Source organism: Alligator mississippiensis, chromosome 1 (assembly GCF_030867095.1).
Source record: "Alligator mississippiensis isolate rAllMis1 chromosome 1, rAllMis1, whole genome shotgun sequence".
Lineage (NCBI taxonomy): Eukaryota > Metazoa > Chordata > Crocodylia > Alligatoridae > Alligator > Alligator mississippiensis.
The window spans coordinates 360,810,983-360,821,263 of NC_081824.1; the positions used below are offsets into that span (position 1 = coordinate 360,810,983).

The 10,281-nt window shown below is 64.0% G+C and overlaps 1 non-coding gene across 1 annotated transcript; it reads right to left on the minus strand.

Annotated features, from left to right (window-relative positions):
* Window positions 1–8,661: 8,661 nt before the first annotated feature.
* LOC132248010 (U6 spliceosomal RNA) lies at window positions 8,662–8,768 on the minus strand. The gene has a single exon (XR_009459369.1). It is a non-coding gene; the product is annotated as a U6 spliceosomal RNA (small nuclear RNA).
* Window positions 8,769–10,281: the final 1,513 nt, after the last annotated feature.

Here is a 10,281-nt window from a genome sequence, read left to right on the forward strand (position 1 = left end):
GCCCCTTGGTTAGCTTCAGCAAGGACAGGAGTCCCCCATAGTCAGGAGAGACCCAGGGGGGCTCCGCCAGCTTGGGGTAGATGTTGCCTACGGAAGAGCGGCGAGGCCACACCCCCGGCGGGAGCTCGCCCGCAACTGCAGCGTCAACCCCCTCGATGTCCAGGCACATCAGCCGCCTCTCGTCGTCCGAGTCGAGGACCGGCTCCGCGAGGACATTCCCTATCTTCTTGGGGGGGGAGGGGCCATCCCGCTCACGACGTCTCTTGCGAGACTCCGAGAGCTGGATCTCCATCTCGCTAACGTCCCCATCTGCTCCGGTAGGCTGGGGCGTGACCAAAGGGGCAGCGGGCTCTCCCGCCACCCCCGGGGCCAGGCCACCGGAAGAGAGACATTCGCCACTATCCCTGCTGCCGCCTGACTCCGGAGGCTGGGGGACAGGCGAGGGGAGGGGGACCCCTGAAGGCCCCTCCCCCCCACCCGCTAAGTCTGCCTCGTCGGTGGCTACATCCGACGGGGCGGGTGGTGTGGCAGCCGGAACGGGGTCCGGCTCTGTAGTGGGGGGGTCCTCGGCACTGGCCGAGGAGGGGTCTGTCAGGGATGGGGTGTCCTGAGAGGCCCCCCTCATCTCCCTCTCTTTTTCGGGTGGTAGGGAGGATGCCCGAGCCCCATCATCCGATGAGGCTCCAGCACCGCAGTCCCCGGCCACCCCAGCCACTTCGGCCGGGGCAGGCAGGGGGCAAGGGGAGGCGTCCGCCTCTCCACCCGGTGGGGCTGCTGCACCGAGGGCAGGGGGCGCCACAGACGGGGGAGGGGGCGGAGGGGGAAGGAGGTCGGGAGGAAGAGCTCCCAGCCTCCCTGGGCCTGTCGCGTGCCCCAGAGGTCGACGCGCCGTCTTTCGGCGCTGCCGCAGGCGGCGATGGTCCGGCTGCCTTGCCCCGAGGGCACTGCGCGGCCAGGTGGGAGGAGCCCCCGCACTTGAAGCACGTGGTCTCTCCCACAGACAGATAATAAACCGCCGCCCCTCGAGCGTGAGGCTCAGGGAGCGAGGCAGCGACTGGGGGCTCTCCTTGAGGAGCATGAAGACCTGCCTCCGAAAGGACAGGACGTGCTTGCCCTGAGGGTTCTTGTTTCCCATCGGCAGGCGGCGAAAAGGACTCGCAGGAACCCCATAGGCCTCGAGTCCCCTGGCCAGCTCCCGATTGGAAATGTGCGGTGGGACGTTGGAAATCACCACCCTCACTGCCTGAGTCTCTAGGGGCGTGACAGGGTAGTGGACGCCCGCAATGTCCAGGCCCTCCGCACACACCCTGTCAACCAAGGCGGGCTTGCTCAAATAAATCATCGGGACCGTGTTCACGCGCCCCGCGTAGCGGATGGTACGCCATCCCAGGAGGGCGGCCAGAGCCTCCACGCAAGCCTCGAGCCCCACATGTACAGGGGCATGAACCCTCAGGCCATGAGACAGTGGGAGGTCCTGAGAGACATCCTCATGCCAGCTGCCAGGCGTAGGAGCCGCCATTCCTCGCCAGGACAGGGTTAAACTGCGAAGCGCAGCAAAAAAAAAAAAAAAAAAAAAAAAAAAAAAAAAAAAAAACACCTCAGGCTGACCCGGGGACTGGGACTGGGAGGGGGTTGAAAAACGCCCCAAAATCGGCCTGAGGGGGGGCAGAGCAACCCTGCAGGGGCTCAGGGCAAGCCCCAAGGCAGGGGCAGATGGCAGGGACCAAGGGAAGGGGCCCTGGGGGAGGGAGGCAGCAGAAATCAAAGGGACAACTCAGGCGGGGGTGGGGGAGGGGCAGAGGCAAACGAGGCTGCCAGAGCCCAGGGGAAAAAGGCTCAGAAAGTGGGGGGAAGGGGCAGGGAGGGGGTCCCCAGGGACAGGGTGGGGAGAGGCAAGGGGTTTTTCGGGGGGGGGACAGGAAAAGGGGGGCAGGGAGTGCGAGGCAACGAGCTGAAAGCACCTGAGCTGGAGGAGCTTAGAAGGGCTTCAGCTGTCGGCGGCCATCTTGAAAGAAACAAAGAAAGAAAGAAAGACTTTGACTTTTAAGAGACCTTTATTCCCCGGAGGGTGATGACTCGGAGCCAGTCAAAAGCATGTACAAAGACGCCCGAAGCTCTGGGCCTCATGAACAAGGCCTGGGCTCGTGGCCTGCAAGGCCTGCCCGTACACGCTAGACAAAAAAAAACCAACCAACACAACGAACATAAGGACTATTTACAGTATTTACAGTTCTGCCAGCAGGGACACCCATGGAGGCCTCCGGGGTCGACCCGCACGAGCAAAAGTCCAGGGCCTCGGCCCGCTCGACGCGTCTCTGCGGCTTGAGCAGCCGGTGGCATCACAGAGCGAGGATCAGGCGTCCCGCCTCGACCCGGCACAGCACCCCCTCGAGGGCCCAGCGCTCCTCAAAGGCGGGCACCGTCCGCCGGAGGACAGCGTGCTCAAACTCGAGCGAGAGGCGGGCCCGCACCAGCAGGCGGAAGAGCTGCAGGGCGTCGACCATCCCGGTGCCACTGAGCTGGTTTCGCCGGCTCTTCAGGGTGGCCATCTTGGCCTGGCCCAGCAGGAAGTTGGCCAGGCTGACCGTGGCCCGCTCGGCCGCCCGGTACGGAAAGGAGTGGACGTAAGCGTCTTCGGAGAAGTCTCGGCCCAGTACCCGAAGCAGTGCGCCCAGGGCGGCAAAGAGAGGCTGCAGCCGGGGGCAGTCGAGGAAGGCGTGGAAAATGTCCTCGTCCAGCACCCCCGGGCAGAAGGGGCAGGCCGCCGAGGCCGCTGGGTCCAAGTGACGCACAAAGGTGCCGGTGGCCAGGATGCCGTGCACGAGCCGCCACTGCAGGTCGCCGGTCTTCTTGGCGATGGGCGCCTTATACAGCGTGCGCCACGCCGGGGTCCCGGGCCGCGCCAGGCGCCGCCGCCACGCGGTGTCAGGGCGGCCGGCGAGCACCTGGGCGTGCCGGGTGTGCACCACCCACATGTAGAGGCCCTTGCGGGGCAGGGTGCCAAAAGGGCAGCCCGTATTGCTGCTGGGGGGCACCGGGAGCCTGAGCAGCGTGTTGGGCCGCTCGGCCAGCTCGCCGGGTACCGCTGGGATGACGGGTAGCGGTGGGAAGGCGTCTTCTGCGGCGTCTGCGGTGGGGAGGGGCCGGCGAGTCTGGAGATGGGCTTCCAGGGCGGTCGCTGCCTCCGTCGGGAGGGCGGCCCTAACGGCCCGCAGAAGCCGCCCCGCGGTGCGGACGGAGCGCATCACCAGCCGGGCAGCCAGGGCCTCGGGTGACAGCCAGTCCGACCGAGCGGGGTCCAGGAGGTGCTCCAGGCGGGTGGAGCGCGCCTCGACGAGAGCTGCCGTGAGGCTGGCGGAGGCCAGGCTCGGCACGACACGGTGCAGGGCCGGGTTGTGGACCAAGGGCTCTCGAAGGAGCTGCGGGAACCGCAGGTGCCTGGCCTGGGGACAGAGATGGAAGGCCGCCCGCCAGGCCCGCACCACGCTGCGGTAGAACGGGGGAAGGACCGCCCCGTTCAGGAAGGTGAGGTCCAGTTGAAACAGCTCCCGGTCAAAGCCGAGGCCCCCCACTCGCCGCAGGAATCGGCACACCAGCTGTCGCCACGGGAGGTGGCCTTCGGTGTACAGGAGCCGCTGGAGGGCCTGCAGCCGATAGGCGGCCACCCTGCTGGCCAGATCGATCAGGCCCTGGCCCCCCTCGCCGGTGGGCAGGTAGAGGGCAGCTCGTGGGAGCCAGTGGCGTCCGTCCCACAGGAAATCGACCAGGAGCCGCTGCAGTCGCTCCAGTAGCTCCGGCGGAGGGTCCAGCACCGCGCAGCGGTGCCACAGGGTGGCCGCCGCCAGGTTATTGATGACGAGGACGCGCCCCCGGTAGGAAAGGCTGGGCAGGCGCCAGCGCCACCGCTGCAGGCGGGCCTCCGCTCCCTCCTCGAGGCCGTCCCAGTTGCGCGCCATGAAGGTCGTCGGCCCCAGGAACACGCCCAAGACCTTGAGGCCCTCGCGGCGCCAGGCGAGGCCCCCCGGCAAGTCCGGCGGAGGCCTGCCAGTCCATGCGCCAAGCAGCAGAGTGTCACTCTTGCCCCAGTTGATGCGGGCGGAGGAGGCGCGCTCGTAGGCCCGCTGGCAATCTGCCAGAGCCCGCACGTCTTCCCGGGTGGCGAGGAAGACGGTGACGTCGTCCGCATAGGCCGACAGCCGGAGACGAGGGCCAGCGGACGGGCCCGTGGCCGATGGCAGGGCCACCCCACTCAGGCGGCGGCACAGCACGTGTAACAGCGGCTCGATGGCCAGGGCGTAGAGCATGCCCGACAGCGGACAGCCCTGGCGAATGCCCCTGCGCGCGGGGAACGGAGCGCAAAGCACCCCGTTCACCTTGAGCAGGCTGGAAATGTCCCGGTACAAGACCCGGAGGGCCCCGGTGAAGAGGGGCCCAAAGCCAAAGGCCTCCAGTGTGCGGAAGAGGTAGGCGTGGCCCACCCGGTCAAAGGCCTTCTCCTGGTCGAGAGAGAGGAGGCCGACGTCGAGGCCAAAGAGCTCGCTAGCCGTGAGCAGGTCCCGCAGCAGGAACAGGTTGTCTTGTATGGTCCTGCCCGGCACGCAGTAGCTCTGCTCGGGCCCGGTGAGAGAGGCCATGACCGCGCGGAGGCGGGTGGCCAGCGCTTTGGCCAGAATCTTGTAGTCCGCGCACAGCAGGGAGACCGGCCGCCAGTTCTTCATGTAGCCCAGGTCTCCCTTCTTGGGCAGCAGGGTCAGCACCGCTCAGCGGCAGCTGATCGGCAATACCTTGTCGGCGAGGCTCTCCTGGAAAACGCGCAGGAGGCTGGGGCCGAGGAGAGGCCAGAAGGTCTTGTAGAACTCGGCAGGCAGCCCGTCGAGGCCCGGGGCTTTGCCGGAGGCGAGGCCGGCCGTGGCGGCCGCCAGCTCTTCCAGGGACAAGTCCCGCTCCAGCTCGCCGGCCTCCAGGGCATCGAGACGCGGTAGGCCCTCGTGGAGTTCCCGCGTGGCCTCGGGGCACGACGGCTCGGCCGCGAACAGGTCGCGATAGAAGGCGACGGCACGTTCGCGGACTTCGCCCGGCTCTGTAATGACCCGGCCCTCAGGAGTCTTGAGATGGTCCAAGACTTTGCTCGCTGCCCGCCGCCGCTCCAGGTCGAAAAAGAAGCGGGTCGGGGCGTCGGTTTCCACCAGCTCCTGGCAGCGGGCGCGGATCCTCGCGCCGCGGGCCGCGCTCTCCGCCAAGTCGCGCAGGCATTTCCTGCGGAGCCGGAGGCTCTCGCTCAGTGCCGCGTCGCTGCCGGCGGCCAGCAGAGCAGCCTCGAGCTCCGCCACGTCCTCCTCCAACTCCCGGATACGGCGGCGCGTCTCGTTCGCGGCCAGCTGGGTGTACTGCTGGCAGAAGGCTCGGGTCTGGACCTTGCCCACGTCCCACCACAGCTTCCAGGAGGAGTGGCTCGGTCTCGCAGCCTCCCACCTCCGCCAAAAGTGGGCAAAGCAGTCCCGGAAATAAGAGTCCTGGAGCAGACTAATGTTCAAACACCAATACGGTGCCCGTGCACAGGCTCTCCCCGGCAGGCTCAGTTCGCTGAAGGCCAGGCCATGGTCTGATAGACCCGAGGGAGCGATGCGGCTGCTGCGCAGGAGTGGCAGGTGGTGCCTGGTGATATAAAGGCGGTCGAGGCGAGCCATGGTGAGACCGCCGGCACTCGTCTTGGCCCAGGTGTACTGGCGCGCATCGGGATGCAGGGCTCGCCAGACGTCCACGAGGTCTGCCCCCTCCAGGGCAGCTTGCAGCTTGCGAGCGGAGGGCAGGTGGGGCTCAGGCCCTGTGCGGTCGAGGCGCGGGGCAGTGGTGCAATTGAAATCGCCCCCGAGGAGGAGCAGGTCATCATCCTCGCTAGCGTCGCGCAGGAGGGCAGCCAAGCTCTCAAAGAAAGCGACCCTCTCCTGGCCATCGGAGGGCGCGTAGATGTTGACGAGCAGCAGACGGTGTTGCGCGAGGGTGACGCGGACGGTCAGCAGGCGGCCGGGGACGACCTCCCGCGGCACCGCCGCGTCAAGCTGCAGCTGCGGCGATAAGAGTGTCGCGACCCCCGCGCGGAGGCTGGTGCCGTGGCTCAGGAACACCTGTCCTCGCCAGGCAGCCCGCCAGGCCGCCTGTTTGAACCTGTCAGAGTGGGTCTCTTGTAGGAAGGCGATGGCCAGCCTCTTCTGCCGCAGGAGCTCCAGGACGGCCTCGCGCTTCACCGCGTCTCGACAGCCGTTGACGTTGAAGGTGCCAATGGTTGTGGCTGCCATGGGGGTGGGTGTGGGAGAGGAGGAGCAAAGCAGAGTGCGGGTGGAAGAGCGAGCACCCAAGAGCAGAGCAAGGCAATACAGACAGGTCAGGGAAGGCCTACCGTGCCCTACTCTAGTCGAGGGACCCGCCCAGGCCCCACTCCACTCTCACCCTCTGGGCAAGCTTGTCCAGACGGTAGGCCATCTGACGTGTGCCCCGATCTTGCTTCATGAGCTTGACTGCCGCCCTGGCAGCCTTGACAAACACTTTGGGGTCCGCACACCACTGGGTGATGTGCCCCGCTACATTTTTCTGCCCCTTGGTTAGCTTCAGCAAGGACAGGAGTCCCCCATAGTCAGGAGAGACCCAGGGGGGCTCCGCCAGCTTGGGGTGCATGTTGCCCACGGAAGAGCGGCGAGGCCGCACCCCCGGCGGGAGCTCGCCCGCAACTGCAGCGTCGACCCCCTCGATGTCCAGGCACATCAGCCGCCTCTCGTCGTCCGAGTCGAGGACCGGCTCCGCGAGGACATTCCCTGTCTTCTTGGGGGGGGAGGGGCCATCCCGCTCACGACGTCTCTTGCGAGACTCCGAGAGCTGGATCTCCATCTCGCTAACGTCCCCATCTGCTCCGGTAGGCTGGGGCGTGACCAAAGGGGCAGCGGGCTCTCCCGCCACCCCCGGGGCCAGGCCACCGGAAGAGAGACATTCGCCACTATCCCTGCTGCCGCCTGACTCCGGAGGCTGGGGGACAGGCGAGGGGAGGGGGACCCCTGAAGGCCCCTCCCCCCCACCCGCTAAGTCTGCCTCGTCGGTGGCTACATCCGACGGGGCGGGTGGTGTGGCAGCCGGAACGGGGTCCGGCTCTGTAGTGGGGGGGTCCTCGGCACTGGCCGAGGAGGGGTCTGTCAGGGATGGGGTGTCCTGAGAGGCCCCCCTCATCTCCCTCTCTTTTTCGGGTGGTAGGGAGGATGCCCGAGCCCCATCATCCGATGAGGCTCCAGCACCGCAGTCCCCGGCCACCCCAGCCACTTCGGCCGGGGCAGGCAGGGGGCAAGGGGAGGCGTCCGCCTCTCCACCTGGTGGGGCTGCCGCACCGAGGGCAGGGGGCGCCACAGACGGGGGAGGGGGCGGTGGGGCCACGGTAGTAGCACCAGCCCCTCAGCTGGACGATGGCTTCCCGCTGGAGACCCCGGTCCCCTGAGATGGAATGGGGGGGGAAGGAGGTCGGGAGGAAGAGCTCCCAGCCTCCCTGGGCCTGCCGCGTGCCCGAGAGGTCGACGCGCCGTCTCTCGGCGCTGCCGCAGGCGGCGATGGTCCGGCCGCCTTGCTCCGAGGGCACTGCGCGGCCAGGTGGGAGGAGCCCCCGCACTTGAAGCACGTGGTCTCTCCCACAGACAGATAGATAATAAACCGCCGCCCCTCGAGCGTGAGGCTCAGGGAGCGAGGCAGCGACTGGGGGCCCTCCTTGAGGAGCATGAAGACCTGCCTCCGAAAGGACAGGACGTGCTTGCCCTGAGGGTTCTTGTTTCCCATCGGCAGGCGGCGAAAAGGACTCGCAGGAACCCCATAGGCCTCGAGTCCCCTGGCCAGCTCCCGATTGGAAACGTGCGGTGGGACGTTGGAAATCACCACCCTCACTGCCTGAGTCTCTAGGGGCGTGACAGGGTAGTTGATGCCCGCAATGTCCAGGCCCTCCGCGCACACCCTGTCAACCAGGGCGGGCTTGCTCAAATAGATCATCGGGACCGTGTTCACGCGCCCCGCGTAGCGGATGGTACGCCATCCCAGGAGGGCGGCCAGAGCCTCCACGCAAGCCTCGAGCCCCACATGGAGAGGGGCATGAACCCTCAGGCCATGAGACAGTGGGAGGTCCTGAGAGACATCCTCATGCCAGCTGCCAGGCGTAGGAGCCGCCATTCCTCGCCAGGACAGGGTTAAACTGCGAAGCGCAGCAAAAAAAAAAAAAAAAAAAAACCTCAGGCTTACACGGGGGACTGGGACTGGGAGGGGGCTGGAAACGCCCCAAAATCGGCCTGAGGGGGGCAGAGCAACCCCGCAGGGGCTCAGGGCAAGCCCCAAGGCAGGGGCAGATGGCAGGGACCAAGGGAAGGGGCCCTGGGGGAGAAGAGGCAGCAGAAATCAAAGGGACAACTCAGGCGGGGGTGGGGGAGGGGCAGAGGCAAACGAGGCTGCCAGAGCCCAGGGGAAAAAGGCTCAGAAAGTGGGGGGAGGGGGCAGGGAGGGGGTCCCCAGGGACAGGGTGGGGAGAGGCAAGGGTTTTTTTGGGGGGGGACAGGAAAAGGGGGGCAGGGAGTGCGAGGCAATGAGCTGAAAGCACCTGAGCTGGAGGAGCTTAGAAGGGCTTCAGCTGTCGGCGGCCATCTTGAAAGAAAGAAAGAAAGAAAGAATTTGCGTGTCATCCTTGCGCAGGGGCCATGCTAATCTTCTCTGTATCGTTCCAATTTTAGTATATGTGCTGCCGAAGCGAGCACAAGAAGGCCACATGCTGACTTATGTTTTGTCATGGCTCTGTGCTTCTGTTTCCCACCATCTGTTATGCTCCTTCTTGTGGGGCTACCATTGCTTCTCTGAGAGCCCTCAGAAGTTCCCCTCTCACAGCAGGCAGGCAGCCAAGCCTACCTGTGGAACTCTTCAGCACAACCTTCCCCCCTTTGGCTGCTGCCTCTCACTGCTGCCAAACCCAGGGGTTTTATAGTTCTGGCCTGCCCCCTTCTGGTCACCTAACTAGCTGGCCAAGCTCAGCTTTTAACCCCTACCCTGCCAACATGATGTACCCAGAAAGTTCTAGTCTTAAAGGGACCAACCCATTTTCCGGCAATAGGATTGCGGTTCCCTGTTACAGTACCCAATGAAGTTTTAGCGTGACTCAACCCACTGCCCAGAAATCTGGAATCACTGAATTTGGCTGAGGTGACCTGCATAAACAAAACCCCCTCCTTGTAAGCAATGTAAACACAAAAAGACAAATTTATTATGGAAAACAAAGTCAAGAAAAATACCAAATGCAATTTAAAACACTACCAACTACAAGGCATAGTTTATAGGTTCACCCATGCCCAGGCAATCTGGGACTTGGGAGCTCCCCAAAGAGTAGTTTCAGGGACCTGCACTCCTATACCTGGCCTTTAGCAATAAGCTGGACAGAAAGATCCACACCTGAGAATCTTATGAGTTGCTCCTATTCATTCGTTACATCTCTGGGAGCTGCTAGTGAGTGATGATCCTTCTGCGATGCAGCGGGGCTCTCACTGCTCCCTGGGAAGCTGCATGGCATTGATCTTCACATCCATGGTGGCCTTGAGGAGTTGATTTGCAGCTTTAGCCAGCATACCTTACCCCCAAAATTCCTAGTCCCAACCCCAGCTCTTCTGGGACAGCAAACTGCTACAAAAACTCAAAGAAAAGGAGCTAGGCCTATCCTGGCCCAGGCCTGAACATATGGTGGGGCTCAGCTACACAGCTAAACTGAGACACAAAAGCTGTAAAACAATAAAAGGGAGGCCCAGGCTTATTTGCACTGAGCCTGAACTAAGCAACAACAAAAAAAGGAAGCCAAGCCATTTTGCACTGGGCCTGAACTAACTAGGCAACAAAATGCACCAGGCTTCTCACCCTGGCCCAAACCATGCCAGGTCTTACACTGGCCCAAATCTGCCAGGCTCCAACCCTGGTAAGTATGCTCCAGAGATTAATACCTCCATAGTATTATCCCACTCAAGGCCTTAAGCCTGGCCTAAGTGTGCCAGACCTTTCATCCTAGCAAAACTTTGCGCAAAACATAGAGATGGGGTTCAGCCACACAGCTAGGCTGACACAAAAAGAAGTTGCAACACCAGCAAATGTGCCAAGCCCTCAGCTGTGGCCCAAAGTGTGCCAGACTTTTAATCCTGGCCCAAATCTTCCAGCAAAACTGCAGGCTACAACCTGGTCAGTGTGCTCCCCATGGTATTATCCCACTCAAAATCCAAGAAAACAAAAGGGGAA